The following is a 20,977-nucleotide window of genomic DNA, read 5'->3' as shown; positions in this document are numbered from 1 at the left end:
CCAATGCTATCTTAAAGGAGAGGTTCTAAGCACCCCCCCCCCCCCCCAGAAATAAACTTAAATGAAAAAAAAAACGAAGTGTAAAAAAACTTATATAAATAAATACACATACATACATACTATATATATATATATATATATATATATATATATATATATATATAAAACAGATGAAATTAAAAAGCAATCATGTCACCCAGCGCACACCCACGAATGCAAACATGTAAGTTATTATTATACAGGATTTATATAGTGCCAACAGTTTGCTCAGCACTTTACAATACAAAAGAAGACAATACAGCAATGATACCGTTCAATACAAGAGGGTAAGGAGTGTCCTGCTCCTGGGAGCTTACAATCTAATAGGGAGGGACTGGTGGTACAAGAAGTAATAACTGTGGGGGATCGACTGACAGGAAAAATAGACAATTTGGTTATTAGCTGAAGGCAGGATAGGTTTTAAGGGATCGCTTAAAAGTGGTTAGAGTAGGTGATAATCTGACAGATTGGGGTAGAGAGTTCCATAGGATGGGGGAGGCTCTGGAGAAGTCCTGGAGATTAGCATGAGAGGAGACAGGGGAGCTAGAAAGCAAGAGGTCTTGGGAGGAGCAGAGAGGATAGTTTGGGTGATATTTAGAGACAAGATTGGAGACGTAATTTGGGTAATTTGAGTTGTAAAAGGCTTTATATGTATTTAAACAATGCTTGCACCACACGTCGTATATCACGCAAATGTCAGAGTGAGAGTAATAATTTTAGGTCTGTCATTTACAGTTTACTCTAAATCAGAGGTCTCCAAACTACAGCCCAAAAGCCACATCCAGCTGCTATGCTATGCCTCCTATTCCCTCAACCACTGGTCTTGGCACATCCCTTCTGTAGTTCTCACTCCAGGAACCAGTGACGTAATTCAGCCCCACTTGCAGTGGTGGGCGGACCAAGGCTCTCAGACACATTCCACATGTCCAGGCTTAGTTTACCCACCCATTTTCATTACAATTCCCAGTGGTTTATAGGAACTGTAGTCTCCTTTTACTGCAGAGAGAGAGAGAAAGAGAGGATACACCTCATCCTTGGCAAAGCAGATGCTGTTATCTTTTGAATTACACAGATGAGGTCATGAAAATTCAATTAGATTTTTTTCCTAAATGGTGAGGATTTTCAATTGTTTTTTTAACTGTTTCGTGTAGGGGGGGGGTGTACTAATGGGTGATATTTTTTTTTGCATATCCCAGGATTCTTCCATAACCACTAGCCGTCCAAGGACATACCTTTTTTTTATTTTTTGGCCAGCAATGCTCTTTTCTGTAAATCTATGTTCCGCTGACAGACCATAGAGAAGATCGAGGACCAGAAAATCCCCAATCATCTCTAGGGTCTAAGAAACCGGAAGTGACAAATATTCTTTCATTCTGGTTTTGTGTTTACTGGCCAGTGAAGCAGCCGATCAGACCGATCTGTGTCTGATCAGCTGCTCTGGAGGCCAAAGGAGAGATCTGGGGTTTAAAAGACCCCAGATCTCTCCATAAAGAGGGCCTATTGCGGCTCATGCTACAAGGGGTGTTGTTAATCCCTTATGATAGCAATCAAGTTGATTAAAAAAAAAAAAAAAAAGAAGTGTAAAAAAAATTAAAATAAAATTACTAATAAAAAAAATTAAAGTGCCCTTGCCCCCCCCAACCGTGAACGCATACGTAGGTCATGCACACATATGTTAACGGTGTTCGAACCACACATGTGAGGTATCTATGAATGTTATAGCGAGCGCTATAATTTTAGCACCAGATCTCCTGTGTAACTCTAACGTGGTAACCTGTAATGGATTTTTAACTGTCTATGGAGATTTTTTTTAGGTACCACAGTTTGTTTCCATTCCGTGAGCAATTTTAAAGCATGACATGTTAGGTATCTATTTATTCAGCGTAAAATCATATTTTATATTATACCAAACAATTGGGCATTATGTTTTGCTTTTGTGCAATAAAATTCATTTAAGTGTATTTTTTTTAAAAATTAGATTGAAAAACCACTTCACAAATACCGTGTGACCTAAAAAAATAATCCTGCCATTTTATTCTCTAGGATCTCTGCTTAAAAAAATATAGAATGTTTGGGGGTTCTAAGTAATTTTCTAACAAAAAAAGCAGATTTTTCACACTAATGTGAGAAGTGACAGAACAGGCTTGGGAAGCAAGTAGTTAATAAATAGTTGCACAAATATCATGCAACATTAAAACATTTTAACTACTGTCTTTTTTTTTTGTACAGGGCCTCCGTGTTCAGAAAATATATAATGTTCTGGCCGTTTTTAGTAGTTGTACAGTCAAAAACACACATTTTAACTTTTGTGCAAAAAATTTAAAAAAAAATGCTATAGAGGGGAAGCAATTAACAGGTTCTGAATACCCCAAAGTAAACACTAGAGCATGCCAAAGTCAACAAAAAGCGGTAAGACGTGTAAACACAATTTCTTGCCCTATCAATCATTTCTCAATTTCTATTGGCACAGAAGAAGTTGGTTGTACAAATGTTCCTGTTCCGGCAATGGAGGACGGCAGGGTAGGAGGAGTGTTACAGGGTCCAATCTCGCACGCTTATAGCTGTGAAAACAAAAGTGATTGGACAAGGGTCTCAAGCCTGTCCAATGTCTTACTCCCAATGGCACAGTCATACAGGACTGTCTGAAGGTGTTTCAACACCATTTTGATTTTCAAGCAAGCCTAGTATATTCATTTAAAAAAGGTAATCTAATTAATAAAAAGAGAACAGCTTACATGAAAATTTTCAGCAAACTACTTGATTAAAGAAGACAAAGAAAAAAAATTATAATGTATGTTGCCATTAATAGCATTAAAATATTGTTCCATACTGTTTTACACAGATGAGACAGAAAAACATCTTCTCAACTGTCAATCAGTTTCCAGGAATACAGTAATAAAGAACATTTCGCTGACCCAATTGTGTCTATTTCTGCTCTTTATTTTCCTGAACTTGAGATATTACCTATGATAAATTCAGCAGCAGCTGATTCTCGGTGCATTTATACATTTTATTATCTGCGCGGTCTTAGAAAAGCAATTAGTGGAATAATAAAGGAGTCCGGTAATTTACAGCTAATTTATAAACCAGTCAGTTGAACTAACACTGCAACTATCCTGCCAACTTATTACCTAGCAAAAATGGAACAAAAACAGAAACCGTAATAAAAACGGGATCACTAAAGTTTCCATAACTTAAAGGGCAACCACAGCCAAATACACCCAACCAAGTACACCCAAAAATTTTTTAATTATAGGTGTCTCCTATGATTTTTTCCTGTCCACCTTGGAGTGTTAGATGTTAGTTTGTTCTAGAACCTCCTATTGCATTCTCCATAAAATAAGAATACATAAAACATTTTAACAGGGTGAATCAAAACCCTTGTAATGGCTACAACTGGTTTGCAGACTTAGAATGACAATTGAAAAGATCTCAAAATAGAGCACCTGAAAGCTATGAAAATCTATGAGGTTGCTTTACTTTCAAGCATCTGTTGAGAATATGTCAGCTTTGGCTGAACTGTCTATTTAAAGCAGGGGTCCTCAAACTACGACCTGCGGACCACATGCGGCCCTCCGAGGACATTTACCCGAGCCCGCTGGCAGGGGCGTATTTGCCGCGAGGAAGGGACACTAAGTACAGGGGCGGCCAGGGGGCTGCTGTATCTTACCTGGCTCCGTGTCCCAGTCCCACGACGATCCAGTCCAGGAAGCGCTGCTCCTTCATTCACTCTGGCCGCTCCCTCACTCGATGTTCGTGCTGCCGCTTGGCTTCGCCTCCTTACCGGTGATTGGGCGCTAGAACTGTAGCTCAGGAAAGGCACACAGGTGGCCAATCACCTGCGAGGAGGCGGAGCCGAGTGGCCCCACGAACATCGAGTGAGGGAGAGGCCGGAGTGAATGAAAGAGGACAGCCGACCGCCCGGTAAGTGTGCCGTGCAGATGGTGCTGCTGCAACCAGGTATGCTGGCTGCAGCAGCACCATGCTGGAACAGGGGTCAGCAAGTTAAGTGTCATTGGTGTCAGTGGGAGAAATAGTGCCCCATCATTGGTGTCACTGATACTAATGATGGGGCATTATTCCTCCCACTGACACCAATGATGGGGCACTATTCCTCCCCCCACTGACACCAACAATGGGGCATTATTCCTCCCACTGACACCAATGATGGGGCACTATTCCTCCCCCCACTGACACCAACAATGGGGCACTATTGCTCCCACTGACACCAATGCTGGGACACTTCCCCCCCCCCCCCACTGACACCAATGACGGGGCACTATTCCCCCCCCCCACTAACACCAATGACGTACTATTCCTCCCACTGACACCAAAGATGGGGCACTATTCCTCCCACTGACACCAATGATGGGACACTATTCCTCCCACTGACAGCAATGACGGGGCACTACCCCCCCCCACTGACACCAACGATGGGGCACTATTCCCCCCCCCCACTGACACCAACGATGGGGCGCTATTCCTCCTCCCACTGACACCTACAATGGGGCACTATTCCTCCCCCCACTGACACTAATGATGGGGCACTATTCCTCCTCCCACTGACACTAATGATGGGGCACTATTCCTCCCACTGACACCAATGATTGGGCACGATTCTTCCCACTGACACCAATGATGGGGCACTATTCCTCCCACTGACACCAATGATGGGGCACTATTCCTCCCACTGACACCAATGATGGGGCACTATTCCTCCCACTGACACCAATGATGGGGCACTATTCCTCCCACTGACACCAATGATGGGGCACAATTTTTCCCACTGACACCAATGATGGGGCACTATTTTGCTCCATAAGACACTTGGGGGGAAATGTCTGTGCGTCTTATGGAGCAACCGGCCCAGTATTCCCGCCGCCATTGTATGTCTGCAGTCTCTGGTCATTTCATGTACTATGTCTGCAGTCTCTGACCCTCTCCTGTACTGTCTGCAGTCTCTGGTCATCTCCTGTACTATGTCTGCACTTGTTCATAGTTTTTCTTTTTTTTAAACTATAATCCGGCCCTCCAACGGTCTGAGGGACAGTGAACTGTCCCCCTGTTTAAAAAGTATGAGGACCCCTGATTTAAAGGATAAGTACACCGTTAAAGTAGACCTTGTGGGAAAAAGCTAAGTCTATTTCACTATCAAGACCTTAACACTGAAATAATAAAACCTAACTAAAAGCAATTAAGGGAGCATTCTTAATAGCTTTCAATGGATCCTGGGAAAGCCAAGGACTCCCAAGAATGCTTAAGCTGACCATAGATGGTAAATTTTGTTTTTTTTTGTTCAGCGGGCTAAACGAAAAAACAAATTCCTTTATCCACACAAGTGGGGTGAATGGAAGAATCATCCCCCGGAGGGATACTGTATTTTGACAGTAGGGCCCTGTGCTGTCAGAATACACTGATCAACAGCTACAACCACTGAACAACTAAGTTTTCCAACATGTCTGCTTGACAGAAGAGACTCTGACAGTCAATTTCTGTAGAACAGGGGCAGCCACACACTGACAGGCTTGTCCTTGCTAAATCGGACAAATTTCGATCCATGTATGGAAGTCACTTGAACCTTTGATAAAGTCAGGTGACGAAACGCGTCAAGAGCCGGGCCGCACAACGATTGATTTGACTGGCATCCACCTCACAACCCCTGCTGGAAGTGACGTACCGCTTGCGAGCAGCGAGGAGGATCGGGTGAGACGCTGTCTATACGATACATTGTTAACTTCTGAGGATATTGTGGATGTTGACCATGCTTGTACTTTTATTATGCGAGTTCATTACTGATTTTATAGTAAATGGTTTTTAGTGGTATCACGCTATGAGCTTTCCTTTATTCCCTCCCTTGTGATGGAGTCAACATTTTTAGAGGATGTCCTACCATTCCACCAGCCTTTAATGGCCGAGGGGCAAAGTGATTAAGGAGTCTTATTATGTTTGACACTCACTACACGTGCAATAGCCTATCATGCTAAGATGGGCCACGATATCTGGTGAGTGCCACTGAATTGGGGGAGGTTCTTCTCTGCAGCATGTGGTGACACTGGAGTGAAGTTTATTTGGCACTTGTGGCATTAATCTCATTTAATCATGTGGTGGTTCAGTGGAGCAGAAGGACTTTTTTCATTGATATTTTTTTTTTTTTGGTGGACTTGCATGAAGCATTTTATTTGCTTTTGTTAAATGGATATTCACTGATGTAACTTATTGATTTATTTGTATGTTTAGCACATGTATTTCACTGCATAATATTTTGTGCCACTTTAGCATTTCTTTTTTTCTGTTGCACTGGTTATGTTAAGTACATACTACTACTTTTTTTATCAAATATACAGGATAGGGTTGTGTTGAATGGACACCAAATTTGACAAGCATTAAAACTGAATGTGTTTGTGAAATGGCAAAAAACTACAGTACCCCAGTACTACAGGGTAACTGTGAAATATGGCCCCAGAATTGTTGCTCTCCCTCTGTCTTTGTGGCGATACCTCATATGTGTGACACAACTGCTGTTCACATACAAGTGCACAGACTATGCTTGCTTTTGCATTTGCATGTGTATATAGGATGACACAGGTGCTGTTAAAATGTTGAAATCATTTTTATTTTATGAAGATTTAATTTTTAACACTTTTTGCCATTTAACTTTATTGCTTTCAAAAGGGGACTAACAATCCTCCTATATATTAGCATAGGCAGGTGACAAGTATTCTTTATGGAGACATCAGGGGTCTAGTAGACCTCCAATGTCTTTCCTGCAGCTACTCAAGCACAGATTATGCTTGATTAGTTGCTTCACTGGATAATGTAGTCAGGGAATGAATGAACTGAATCCAGAAGAGGCAAAATGACTTGCCGCTTTCAGGTTTATTCTTTGCAAAGAGGATCAGGTCCAATGTTCCTCGATCTCTTCCCGCTTGGAATTCTGAAGTTAATTTTCACAGCCCCAGACTCCCAGGGGAATAGAAGAGCCTGGGAACCACTGCGGGTGACGGAAAAAAAAAAAAGTATCAAGCTCACAGCGGTGAGCTAGTTTTAACCATTTGAAGTCTAGGCCATTTCTAAGCACCTTATAAACACCAAATGGTTAGGGAGGCACCTAACATCTGTTCCCATTCTATTGTTTGTGACCCTAACAGTTATATTTAAATGTAAGCAATGTTTTAAAACTTGAAAAATTGCAATGCAGAAATTCTCCACCCACGCCCTCCCACCATGAATTGACATATCTTCACGCTAAGCCGATGCCACTGGCTCTTTCCTGTTTACTGCAAAAATAAACAAAAAAGTGCTATAATAATGTCTAAGATTTTGTCTCTCTCAGCATATCAAGAATGTAGCAAACATTTAGTCTTATGCACTTACTTATGAATCTCAAAACCAGGTGAAGTTGTGTTTCAGTGTTCCATATACCTTCTGCTAATGAAGTTCCGATTGAACTTGTATGAGATGCTCTGGAGTCCTTCTGGAAAAAAGAAAGGACATGTACCTTAAAGCAAAACATTCAATGCAGTTATGTATTCATCAAAACAAAAAAAAAAAAACATATATTTTTGATAGAAATTCATGTGTTGAATGTAGTCATGAGTTGACTGGCCCCTCAATAATAATAAGAGTGCTGATGTGACAGTTCTGTAATACATTCCAGTGCGGTATCCAGTGAGAAAGTGATAAGATTGCCCACTAACCAGAAGCACAATCTTAATGTGCATGTAGAAATCCAAAACAGCTGGAGGTCTGATAAAGGCCGGTGGAATATTGAGGTCCTCCACGGGGTCCCTCAATCAGATGGTTAGTATAGGTCTGGTCTATCACCTTCCTCCTCTGGTCCAATTGGATCGTCTCTCACGAGGGGGTTATTCTTCATCTGAATAACCCCCTCAGACCCTCCTTATACTCATCTGAGCCCAATCTCAATATTGTGATGCGCACAAGAGCAGAGACTCCCTCTGCTCTCTCCCTCCTCATAGGCTCAGGGACAGCAGCCAAATCCATCACAGCCAGTGAGGAAGGAGCGGGGGATGGGGTCAAGACACACTCTGTGTATCCATAGACACAGCAATAGATAGTCGACTCGGGACTGAATACACACAAGTACCCCTATAGCAAGTGGCTTGCTATGGGGGCAGTCAGCGGGGGGAGGAGCCAGGAGTGCCAGCAAGGTACCCAAGAAAAGGGGGATCGGGGATGCTCTGTGCAAAACCATTGCAGAGCAGGTAAGTATGTTTTCTATTTAAAAAAAAAAAATATGATCCTTTAGAATCACTTTAGGTCAGGACCTGGTTAACCTGGTTAAGGCTGGGTTAAGTGAATCTCAGAGAGGCTGAACAGAACTATAGACTATCCAACAGGTAAACTATTCACATATGAGTATTCCAACTGCTTGCTTGTAGCTCTAGATTCACAGGAACAAGCCCATTGTAATAACTACAGTCATGACTTTGCGATCCTTAACCCCTTTTCATTCCCTCCCAGTGATCCATTAATGTTAACACTGGGAGATGGAAGGGGCTTCTGCATCAGGTGATCACTCTGAATGGCTGTCACAGGGGTCACAAGATTGGGGGCCCATCCTGCACAGGCTCCCGATCAGAAATAGCAGGAGTGGTCGATGACAGCTCACTGCACACCCTCAGCACACCTCAGCCTACATGGATACATAGGAGTGGCGTGTGATGTACTGTAGATATTCCAAGCGGCTGTAAGAGTGGGACACACTATTCTCATCTAAATGAAAATGGCATGGGGGGGGGGGGGGGGAGAATTGTGAGACTAGATGCAAAAACAATAAGTCAGTGAACGGCAAAAAAGTGGGCATTTCAGAATGCGTTGGGGGGAATGGGTTGGTGGTGGTGGGTGGTGGGTGGGGGTGTAGCAAACTTGCCAGAGCAAGTGACTGTCCACTTTAAAAACTCTCACAACTGATTATATAGTACTTGAAAGTGTACAACAATACAGCCATCAATGAGCTGTGTCACCCAAATTAAGAGAAAGAATCATTCTATGGTGCACATAGCAACAAATAAGCTTTTTTAGCCACCACCAAAATAATAATTGCTTAAATCTGATTGGATTCAGTAGGCAACACCTTTCCTCCAGATTTGTACCCGTGTCCCTAGTTGCATGATCACTATTTGTGTGCATGCAATGCTGCTAGCATTAAAGCAAAAAAACTGCAAAAAAAAAAACAACAGTAATGATAGTCACTGTGGTAGAACATTAACTTCTTTCTTATTGGGTTTTTCAGAGCAGGCACTATATATCTTAAGGAAATCAAATTATACAGCATGACAGTAAAGGAGTGTTACTTTTACCAGAGAGAAATGAAACTGCAATATTTTCCTTTCTGGTGAAAAATGATGCAGAGATGTTCATTCCACAAAGGAATAATCATATAAAAATTAGTAAAAATTTAGCTAAGTTCTTTTCCTAGAGAATTAACTAAAGCAGACCACTCACTAATAAAGTGCAACTTAATAAATCATGTGGAATCTTATTTTGTTCAAACCCTTACTAACTCCTAGCACCATCTGTTACCATCAAAACTATATGACAAGATATGATATATAATTAATAGGTAAACAACAATCTAATTAAAATGGACAAATACTCCATGTTCCTGCCATTTGGGAGCTCTAATTACAGACTAAATTTTAAGCTTGAATTAAATATTTAAGCTGGAAAATTAACTTTCCTTCTCGAGCCTTGAATACATTAATACAGATATGTGGTGCGACTTCCTGATGGGAACTTAAAAATGTAATTTAGTTTCATCAAAGCAGTTACTAATTGTTAAGCAGCAGTACCTTACCATATGTACACAATAGCTATTTAGAGCTAAAAAGGTGGTTTCAAAGCACCCCTTAGCAACATTCTTCCACCCATAAATATAAAATGTATATATAGCACTAGCATTTACACTGCACAGTGCAAATAAATTAACAGCCCGTCTTTGAGGGATTTTAAGAACATGAGCCATAAATATGTAAATAGGCAAATATTTTAAACAACCAATGCAAAAACAAGAAGTCAAAATGGAGCCGAGTACTGCAAGTGAACCATCCAAACATTTGTGTGTACAGCAAAATGACTAAAGGCAGTGTATGCCTATCAAATAGAAGTGTAGCAGATCATACGGTTTTGTATAAATATTATTCTGCCCCCGTATAACACAGCAGTAAGTTAAACGCCACAAGCAGAGCAAGTGACAAAAATACAAATTCCAAAGCTTGCACAGAAAAACCTGGAGCAGAACTGTACTTAGTGGAAAAGTATTCCACTAAGTGATGCAACAGAGGTACAATTTTGATACATTTGAATGCGTATTAAAACCCAGGGACAAAACTGTTTTACTTTGCGGCTTACCAGCCCTTACATGTGGTGGCTGCCTTCCTTTTCTATTGTCAACTTTTTTCTCTTATTTTTCATATGGTGAACCTGCAAACTACACATCCTGGGTGGCAACACTCACTCAATGCATCGTATCTATGGAGAAGCAGCAGCATTGTCAACCTAGGACAGGAAGTATGCTAGGACTACAGAACACTACCCCATCTCTTTACCTCCATGAGTGGAGGTGTCCTGTAGTCCTGTAGGAGAACTGGGCGGGGCTAACAGCACAGTTTGAGATTTTAGTACAGCAGATGCAGAGAGCACACTGAATTTATTAAAGAACCAAGGGGTATTTTTGGACATCAAGCAGATATAACAAATAATTTTAATGGTGAATTTAACAGACCAAAATGAAGCAAATAAAATAATTTTTTTATAGGTTTAAATCTGAGCTAAACACCATAATGTAGCCAAAAAGGCAAACGATTGAGTAAGAAAATCTCACATTGTAAAAATATATACAAAAAAATAAGACCTCGCCTTTCCTGGTCAGAGATCCTAGGTAGCGTTCTGTTTTCCTGATTTAGTGTGGGGACGAACGTTACATACTCAGCATAAACGAGTACACCCCTTTTGAAAAGTAAGATTTTAATCAATATCTCAATGAACAAAAGAACAATTTCCAAAATGTTGACAAAACTGAGTTTCATAGAACATTTCTCTAGCTCATTACATGAAAGTAAGGTTAATATAACTTATATTGCAAAATCTTTAGTTTTACTCAAATTAGTTGATTTTGTATAACCTCCATGATTTGTAAGGACAGCACCAAGTCTTCTAGGCATGGAATTAACAAGTTGGTGACATATTGGAACATCTATCTTTTTGCATTCTTCAAGAATGACCTCTTTCAGAGCCTGGATGCTGGATGAAGAGTGATGATCAACTTGTCTCTTCAGAATTAGCCATAGGTGTTCGATTGGATTCAGATCAAGAGTCATATTTGGCCACTGAATCACTTTCACCCTGTTCTTCAGAAATGCTGCAGTGGCCCTAGATGTGTGTTTCGGATCATTGTCATGTTGGAAAAGTGCACGACGACCAAGGGTACAAAATGATGGTAACATCTTCTCTTTCAATACAGTGCAGTACATCTGTGAATTCATAATACCATCAATGAAATACAGCTCCCTGACACCAGCAGCACTCATGCAGCCCCACAAAAGGACACTGGCACCACCATGTTTCACTGTAGGCACTATGCATTTTTCTTTGTACTCCTCGCCTTTTGCAACGCAATACAGTTTTGAAGCCATCAGTTCCAAAAACATTTATCTTGGTCTGATCACTCCAGAGTCTCAGTAGTCTTTTTCAGCATGGGCCCTGTCAAATTCTAGGTGGGCTTTTTGTGCATGGGCTTTAGGATAGGCTTCCCTCATGGATGCCACTCCACTGCAGTGTATGCCATATTGTTTCACAGGAAACAATCATCCCAGTTTGGCTTTCTACTTCTCAGCTAACTGCAGTGAACTTGCATTGTGATTTTCTTCAACCCTTATCAGAAGATGCTCCTGTCCACTTCTGTGGATGGCCTGGACGTCTCTGTGAGATAGTTACAGTTCCATCTTTGTTAAATTTTTGTACCACTTTTGCTACAGTATTCTGACTAATCAGTAAAGCTTTGCTGATCTTCTTGTAGCATTCACCTTTCTTGTGTAAAGAAATTATTTTCTTACTCAGGCCTTGTGACATTTCTCTTCCATGTGGTGCTATTGCTGACAGCATAAAATGGGAAGAGGTTTTCTTTGTTAAGTAACGCCCTTTCATTTTTTCAACATGGTTTTGAATGAATTTGTTACAAAAAATACCTTTTTGTGTGTGCAAATTAACACATCTTGTTTGCAAGCAATGGCCTGCATTTGTGGGAATATTTTGTAGTATAGTGTCATAGAAAATGTTGTTTCTGAAAGGAAAGCAAAGGTTTTCTGAATATATACATACATACACACACACACAAACTCTTTTTTTTTCTCAGAGAATAGGTGTATGAACAACCCTTTCCTGTCTAAGTCCCTGCCCCCCCAACTCCACCCTTCCATGGGGGAGAGCAGTTAAGCGGTGCCAAATAATTGGTGTGTTAAAGGTTCCAAAAGGTTTATAAATCTGTAACACACAGAGAACAGGACTCAAAAATGCATAGCAATCATGCTGTATCCCACCTCTTCTTTCCCCATCCACAGCTCACCTATGCACCCGATCATCCACAGCTCACCTCTTATTCCCCCATCAGCCACAGCTTACCTCTTCTTCCCCCATTCACAGCTCACCTATGAACCCCCGTCATCCACAGCTCACCTCTTCTCCCACCATTCACAGCTCAGCTATAAATCCTACAGTCCACAGCTCACCTCTTTTCCCCCATCCACAGCTTACCTATGCCCCCCACCATTCACAGCTCACCTCTTCTCTCCTCATCTACAGCTCACCTTTGTACCCCACCCCATCCACAGCTCACCTATGCACCACACCATTTGCAGCTCACCTCTTCTTCCACTTTCCACAGCTCACCTATGAATCCCACCATACACAGCTCAATTCTTCCCCCCCCCCCCCCCATTTACAGCTTACCTATGCACCCCACCATCTTCAGCTCACCTCTGCACACCCCCATCTACAATTTGTCTTTGTATCTTTTGTCAACATCCCACCCTTCTGCTGTTCCACCATCCACAGTTTAACCCCCAGTCCACAACTTACCTCTGCATGCCCAACCACAGCTTATCGTTTCACCCCCACACACAGCTCATCTCTACCACCTTCCACATTTCATTTCTTCACCCTCATCTTTCACCTCTGTACCCACAGATCTCTAACCTCTGCACACTCCCCTCCTCCCCCCACCAGCTCTTATTATGCTCAGCCTGCCACCTCCACACAAATCCCAGACCCTACAACCCCCTTCCCATGTCTCACATTGGTACAACACTCCAAACTTTCCCACAGTTGCGCCTCTGTAAAACTGTCCCTATCCCCAACTTTACATATACAGTTATCACCTTGTCACAAATGTTTTATAGCGGTGGAGCCACTGCTTCACCTGTACCTCTGAATTAGGTGGACACAGGCTTTTTCTATTGAGCACGGTGCACCTTGCTTTGCCTGGAGAGCTCTGCCTATCAGACCCTTGTAGCAGAGCCAAGAAGAAGGAGTTTCAGAATGCTACATGGCACTAATAGCAAGTAGGAGGGGACAAGAGATCCCAAAACACTACACACCAATTAAACAAAATGCAAGGTAGCTGGAGTATTGGGACATGAGGTACCAGAGGACAGAGTAGCTGGGGATGGCAGAAAAGAGTTCTGTCGCGTTCTGGCCCGGGCACATCCGACACACCCTGTATACATGCCTCTACCCCCTCTTGTTTCCAGTTTTTATCTGACATATGCACCACTAAAATGAATGCATTGTCCAACAGCAAGTTGTTTGAATATAGAAGATGAGAGATGCTATCTTCATGTAGCCATATCACTAAGTAAGAGCACTCCAGAGTGACACCATTGGATTTGGAACTGCCCATGGAGTACTGGCAGTTTTCCTTTTTAATATACCAGAAGCAGGATTCATTTTTTTTTCATTCTAAATCATTGCTTTAATGGAGGACCACTTAGCCTCCGAAAACTACTTTTGAATTTTACCCTGAATAATGCAAAAGAGCAAAGGTGCAGCTATGTAAGCATCAAAGATGGTGGGTGAATCAACCTACAAAAATCTATTAAACTAGAAACTTCATTTTTGTGTTAAATGTAGAGAAAGAATTACAAAAACAGTTGTGAAAATTGAATAACTGTGGATGGCCTACTTCCTTTGAGACATGGACCCCGAACAAACATGCAGATCAAGGAAGTCAGAGTGTAGTCCTTTAGTAGTACTCCTGATCAAAATACATGTTCTGAGTCAGTGATTCAGAAAGTACTGATGAATCTGGATCAGTGGCAAGCAAGAAAGTAACACTTTTAAAGTCAGTAACAGCATTTTCCATAATTGCTTGTACAGGTTTAATTTGAAATGATACTGCAGTCTTGCCCATTAGGGCAAAATTACTGTGTCTGAGTGACCAGCCCTACTCCCCATCCTTCAAGCACTTTATACTCACCTGTTCAACACTCCTCCACAACCATAGTACCAACAGATGGAGTTCCAAGAGAGTGAAGATGTCATCCCCTTCACTGTGTGATAGTACTCAGGCTTAGTGATTGGCTAGAATGCAGGAGCACTGCATCATGAAAGGAGGTCACATGCTCCCATTGTACATGGAAGCAACAGGTATTTGTTAGTGTTGGCCACAGAAGGAGTGGTGGGGAGAGCACTACAGAGATAGGTATATATTGGTTGGTGGGCGCACTTTAAACACACGATCACTTTGCCATGCATGGACAAGATAACAGTGCCTTTTTAAGGTTTCCATTCACCAATTTGAATTACTGCATGCAAAAAAAAACGCAATGACATACAATAGTAGTATACCCGTTTATGGACTGAAAAAAAGAACAGAGTCCTGGCTACATCGATGCAGACATTAGGTAGTGGTACTTGTTTCTGTCCACAAGGAAGTAACTGACATGTTCTGAACTATGCATGTCATTAAAAAGGTATCTTCTGTTGACTTGCATATGGGACCACTAAGTACTGCCAACTGGAGTAAAATTCACTGTTAAACGTAAATAGAAGAATTAAAAAAAAAAAAAAAAAAAAAAAAAAAAAAAAATCACATTATACATTTCAAATGTTCTTTTAAAAAGATCTACTCCAACTAATTTGTACATTTTGCAAAAGTACAGTTCTACCTTTCATAACTGAGGCAAATGCTGACCATTAGATCATCACATGCAGTCTGCCTGTAATATGGTCTACTACAGCCAGGAAAAATACCTAAACAGGTGCGGGATCATCAAAGTATACCATACTTATCCAAACAGGCCACAGGTTTAGACTTTTAAGGGGAAGGTATAGCAAAATGGAAAAAGTTTTGAGGATATAGACTGGTATATTGAAGCTGTCACAGATGTGGAAGGACCCTCTATCAAGCATGTAGGCACGGGCTACCCCAGAAAATATTTTTAAGGAGAGCCTGGTCTTCTCAAGTGATCCCTCAGAGGTGTAAAGAGTTTGTTTTTCTCACTGGCGACATCTGACCAAATCAACGTACTAGCTTTAGCTGTAGGCAGTGTCCAGGTAGAAATGTACATTAGGCAATGGCCAATGATCATTTCTGAGAACAGCCAGAAAACAAGCCAGTGACAGAAATAATCAACAGAAACGATAAAAAGTATTTGTATTCACTATACTGAGCAAAATTTAAATATAGCCCATGGTAATGGTAGAGTAAATTTTGTTTTGTGCCCTTTAATGCATTACGCTTCAATTTCACAAGGTAATGTAAGGAAATTAGGCTGCTTGGCTGACTAGCTAGCTTAAATACTTTGTAGGTTACTGAATAATACAGATCAGCAAAGTAGGTAAAGGCAAAAGGCCTGGTGTCGTGGTTGTTCCTGGTCAATGATTCACAGTATAAATGCAATAAGGTCAGCATGACAGATAGACAACTAGAATGTTTAAAAGTGGAGGCCAGCAATGGCTGTATCCATTCTTCTTTCATAACATTTTTTTTTTCTTTTTAAAGCTGAAACCCATGTAAAAGCAAAATAGATCGTTAAACATATTCAGTATGTTTAGTGTTTATCTGCCACAGGATTTGTAATTCTGACCATCCAGTTTTAAGACCTAGATCAGACAGCATAACAAAACTTCTCAAACTCTAGCAGACCACTGCAGGTAAATAAATCGGCCAGGTCCAGAAGGCACTTCAGTCTGCTATTGGACAATCAAACAGTAGTAGCACACACTGAACATGCCTCTGCAGATCACCCGCCCCCCTCCCCGTAAGCATATTCCCTGTGCTAGACTGAGAGAACTAGGCACTTCAGCTTTGATTGGACCAGACTATTGACTTTCCCTCTCAAAGTTTGAGTGCTGTTGTACACATTTCAGAAAGTCAATATCAAGACAGATATGAATATAGATGGGAAAATAGTTATTTGATCCCCTGCAGATTTTGTAAGTTTGTCCACTTACAAATAAATGAAGTGTCTATAATGTACATCATAGGTGTATTTTAAATGATAGAGACAGAATATCATCCAAAAATCTAGAAAAAAAACACAATACAAATGTTATAAATTGAGCTGCAGTTCAGTGAGTAAAATAGTTATTTGATCCCCAAGCAAAACATAACTTAGTACTTGGTAGAGAAACTCTTGTTGGCAATCGCAAATGTAAGAAGTTTCTGGTAGCTGGTTACCAGGTTTGCACACATCTCAGGAGGGGTTTTGGTCCACTCTTCTTTATAATCTTCTCTAAATCCTTAAGGTTTCTTGGCTGTCGCTTACCAACTCGAAGTTTCAACTCCCTCATTAAATTTTCTATAGGATTAAGGTCTGGAGACTAGCTAGGCCATCCCATGACCTTAATGTGCTTCTTCTTGAGCCACTCCTTTGTTGCCTTGGCGGTAGATTTTGGGTCCTTGTCATGCTGGAAGACCCATCCACAATCTATCTTCAGTGTTCTAGCTGGGGGAAGAAGGTTCTCATCCAAGATTTTACAATACAGTCAGGTTCATAAATATTGGGACATCAACACAATTCTAACATTTTTGGCACTATACACCACCACAATGGATTTGAAATGAAACAAACTAGATGTGCTTTAACTGCAGACTGTCAGCTTTAATTTGAGGGTATTTACATCCAAATCAGGTGAATGGTGTAGGAATTACAACAGTTTGCATATGTGCCTCCCACTTGTTAAGGGACCAAAAGTAATGGGACAGAATAATAATCATGAATCAAACTTTCACTTTTTAATACTTGGTTGCAAATCCTTTAGAGTCAATTACAGCCCGAAGTCTGGAACGCATAGACATCACCAGACAGTGGGTTTGATGCTCTGCCAGGCCTCTACTGCAACTGTCTTCAGTTCCTGCTTGTTCTTGGGGCATTTTCCCTTCAGTTTTGTCTTCAGCAAGTGAAATGCATGCTCAATCGGATTCAGGTCAGGTGATTGACTTGGTCATTGCATAATATTCCACTTATTTCCCTTAAAAAACTCTTTGGTTGCTTTTGCAGTATGCTTTGGGTCATTGTCTATCTGCACTGTGAAGCAGCGTCCAATGAGTTGTGAAGCATTTGGCTGAATATGAGCAGATAATATTGCCCGAAACACTTCAGAATTCATCCTGCTGCATTTGTCAGCAGTCACATCATCAATAAATACAAAAGAACCAGTTCCATTGGCAGCCATACATGCCCACGCCATGACACTACCACCACCATGCTTCACTGATGAGGTGGTATGCTTAGGATCATGAGCAGTTCCTTTCCTTCTCCATACTCTTCTCTTCCCATCACTCTGGTACAAGTTGATCTTGGTCTCATCTGTCCATAGGATGTTGTTCCAGAACTGTGAAGGCTTTTTTAGATGTCGTTTGGCAAACTCTAATCTGGCCTTCCTGTTTTTGAGGCTCACCAATGGTTTACATCTTGTGGTGAACCCTCTGGATTCACTCTGGTGAAGTCTTATCTTGATTGTTGACTTTGACACACATACACCTACCTCCTGGAGAGTGTTCTTGATCTGGCCAACTGTTGTGAAGGGTGTTTTCTTCACCAGGGAAAGAATTCTTCGGTCATCCACCACAGCTGTTTTCCGTAGTCTTTTGGGTCTTTTGGTGTTGCTGAGCTCACCGATGCATTCCTTCTTTTTAAGAATGTTCCAAACAGTTGTTTTGGCCACGCCTAATGTTTTTGCTATCTCTCTGATGGGTTTGTTTTGTTTTTTCAGCCTAATGATGGCTTGCTTCACTGATAGTGACAGCTCTTTGGATCTCATCTTGAGAGTTGACAGCAACAGATTCCAAATGCAAATAGCACACTTGAAATGAACTCGGGACCTTTTATCTGCTCATTGTAATTGGAATAATGAGGGAATAGCACACACCTGGCCATGGAACAGCTGAGAAGCCAATTATCCCATTACTTTTGGTCCCTTAACAAGTGGGAGGCACATATGCAAACTGTTGTAATTCCTACACTGTTCACCTGATTTGGATGTAAATACCCTCAAATTAAAGCGGACAGTCTGCAGTTAAAGCACATCCTGTTCGTTTCATTTCAAATCCATTGTGGTGGTGTATAGAGCTAAAAATGTTAGAATTGTGTAGATGTCCCAATATTTATGGACCTGACTGTACATGGCCCCATTCACTGACCCCCTCAAAGAGCTCAATTTTGGCCTCATCTGACCACAGCACTTTCTCCCAATCCTTCTCTGAATCATTTAGATGTTCATTGGCAAACTTCAGACAGTCCTATACATGTGTCTTCTTGAGGAGGGGGACCTTGCGAGCACTGCAGGATTTCAATCCATGGTGGTATATTGTGTTACCAATGGTTTGTTTCGTGACTGTGGTCCCAATTGCCTTGAGATCATTCACAAGCTCCTCACGTGTAGTTCTGAGCTGATCCCTCACTTTTCTCATGATCATCCTTTCTCCATGAGGTGAAATCATGCATGAAGCTCCAGACCGAGGGTGACTGATGATTATTTTGTATTTCTTCCATTTGCGAATAATCCCCCAACAGTTGTCTCCTTCTCACCAAGCTTCTTGCTGATGGTCTTGTAGCCCATTCCAGCATTGTGCAGGTCTATAATCTTGTCCCTGATGTCCTTTGGCAGCTCTTTGGGCTTGCCCATGATGATGAGGTTTAAATGGAAGAAAAAGATTCTGTGGACAGGTGTCTTTTATTTACATAGCAAGTTGTCGTTAAGAGCACCTTCTTAAATTGACAGGACCAATCTGTGCACCACATGAGCACATAGCCAGTCTGTGGGAACCAGAATTATTGTTGGTTGGTAGAGGATTAAATACTTATTTTACTCACTGTACTGCAACTCAATTTATAACATTTGTATCATGTGTTTTTTCTGGATCTTTTGGTTGATATTCTGTCTCTATCATTTAAAACACACCTATGAAAAAAATTACAGACCCTTCATTTCTTTGTCAGTGGGCAAATTTACAAAATCTGCAGGGATCAAATAATTATTTTCCTCACTGTATGTATGCCAGTTGTATGCAGACATACAATGAATATATATATATATATATATATATATATATATATATATATATATACACACAGTTGCAAGAAAAAGTATGTGAACCCCTTGGGATTACTTGGAGTTTTGCATGAATTAGGCATAAAATGTTCTCTGAACGTCATCTAAGTCACAACAATAGAAGAACACAGTCTGCTGAACATAATACTACACAAACATTAGATGTTGCCATGGTTTAATTGCACATAACATGTAAACATTCACAGTGCAGGGAGGAAAAAGTATGTGAGGCCCTAGCATAATGATTTCTCCCAGAGCTAATTGGAGCCAGGAGTGAGCCAACCTTGACTCCAATCAGTGTGATGATATTGGATGTGTTGCTGACAGCTGTCCTGCCCTTAAAAAACACACACCTGTTTTGGGTTTACTGGTTTCAAGAAGCACTGTCTGATGTGAACCATGCCTTGCAGAAAAGAGCTCTCAGAAGACCTACGATCAAGAATTGTTGACTTGCATGAAGCTGGAAAGGGTTACAAAAGTATCTCCAAAAGCCTTGATGTTCATGTGTCCACGGTAAGACAGACTGTCTACAAATGGAGAAAGTTTAGCACTGTTGCTACTCTCCCTAGGCGTGGTCGTCCTGTAAAAATGACTGCAAGAGCACAGCGCAGAATGCTGCATGAGGTAAAGAAGAATCCCAGAGTTTCAGCTAAAGACCTACAGAAATCTCTGGCACATGCTAACATTTTTGTTGACACATCTACAATAAGGAAAACATTAAACAAGAATGGAGTACATGGGAGGACACCACGGAGGAAGCCATTGCTGTCCAAAAAGAATATTGCAGCACGTTTGAAGTTTGCAAAAGAGCACCTGGATGTTCCACAGCACTACTGGCAAAATATACTGTGGACAGATGAAACCAAGATTGAGTTGTTTGGGAAGAACACACAACACTATGTGTGGAGAAAAAAAGGCACAGCACACCAACATCAAAACCTCATCCCCACTGTAAAACATGGCGGAGGGAGCATCATGGTTTGGGGCTGCTTTGTTGCCTCAGGGCCTGGACGGATTGTTGTCATTGATGGGAAAATGAATTCCAGAGTTTATCAAGACATATTGCAGGAAAACGTACGACCATCTGTCCGCCAACTGAAGCTCCGCAGAGGATGGGTGATGCAACAGGACAATGACCCAAAGCATACAAGTAATTCAACAAAACAATGGCTGCAACAGCACAGAATATGCCTTCTGGAGTGGCCCAGTCAGAGTCCTGACCTCAACCCGATTGAAATGCTGTGGCATGACCTTAAGAGAGCGATTCACACCAGACATCCCAAGAATATTGCCACACTGAAACAGTTTTGTGAAGGGGAGTGGTCCAAAATGACTCCAGATCGTTGTGCAGGTCTGATCTGCA

At 41.3% G+C, this 20,977-nt stretch overlaps 1 protein-coding gene across 4 annotated transcripts in view; it reads right to left on the bottom strand.

The window, feature by feature from the left end:
* Positions 1 to 20,977, bottom strand: part of TBC1D5 (TBC1 domain family member 5) — a 766,435-nt gene that overhangs the window by 550,820 nt on the left and 194,638 nt on the right. For all 4 annotated transcript variants that reach the window (XM_089692221.1, XM_089692220.1, XM_089692223.1 and 1 more), the window contains exon 3: positions 7,414 to 7,513. The gene's annotated coding sequence lies outside the window, so the exon portion shown is untranslated. The remainder of the gene's footprint in view (positions 1 to 7,413; positions 7,514 to 20,977) is intronic.

This window comes from Staurois parvus, unplaced genomic scaffold (assembly GCF_062004578.1).
Source record: "Staurois parvus isolate SC_StPar_1 unplaced genomic scaffold, SC_StPar_1.0 ptg000579l, whole genome shotgun sequence".
Lineage (NCBI taxonomy): Eukaryota > Metazoa > Chordata > Amphibia > Anura > Ranidae > Staurois > Staurois parvus.
The sequence above is the reverse complement of the archived record's forward strand: the minus strand, read 5'-3'. Positions and strand labels throughout refer to the sequence as shown.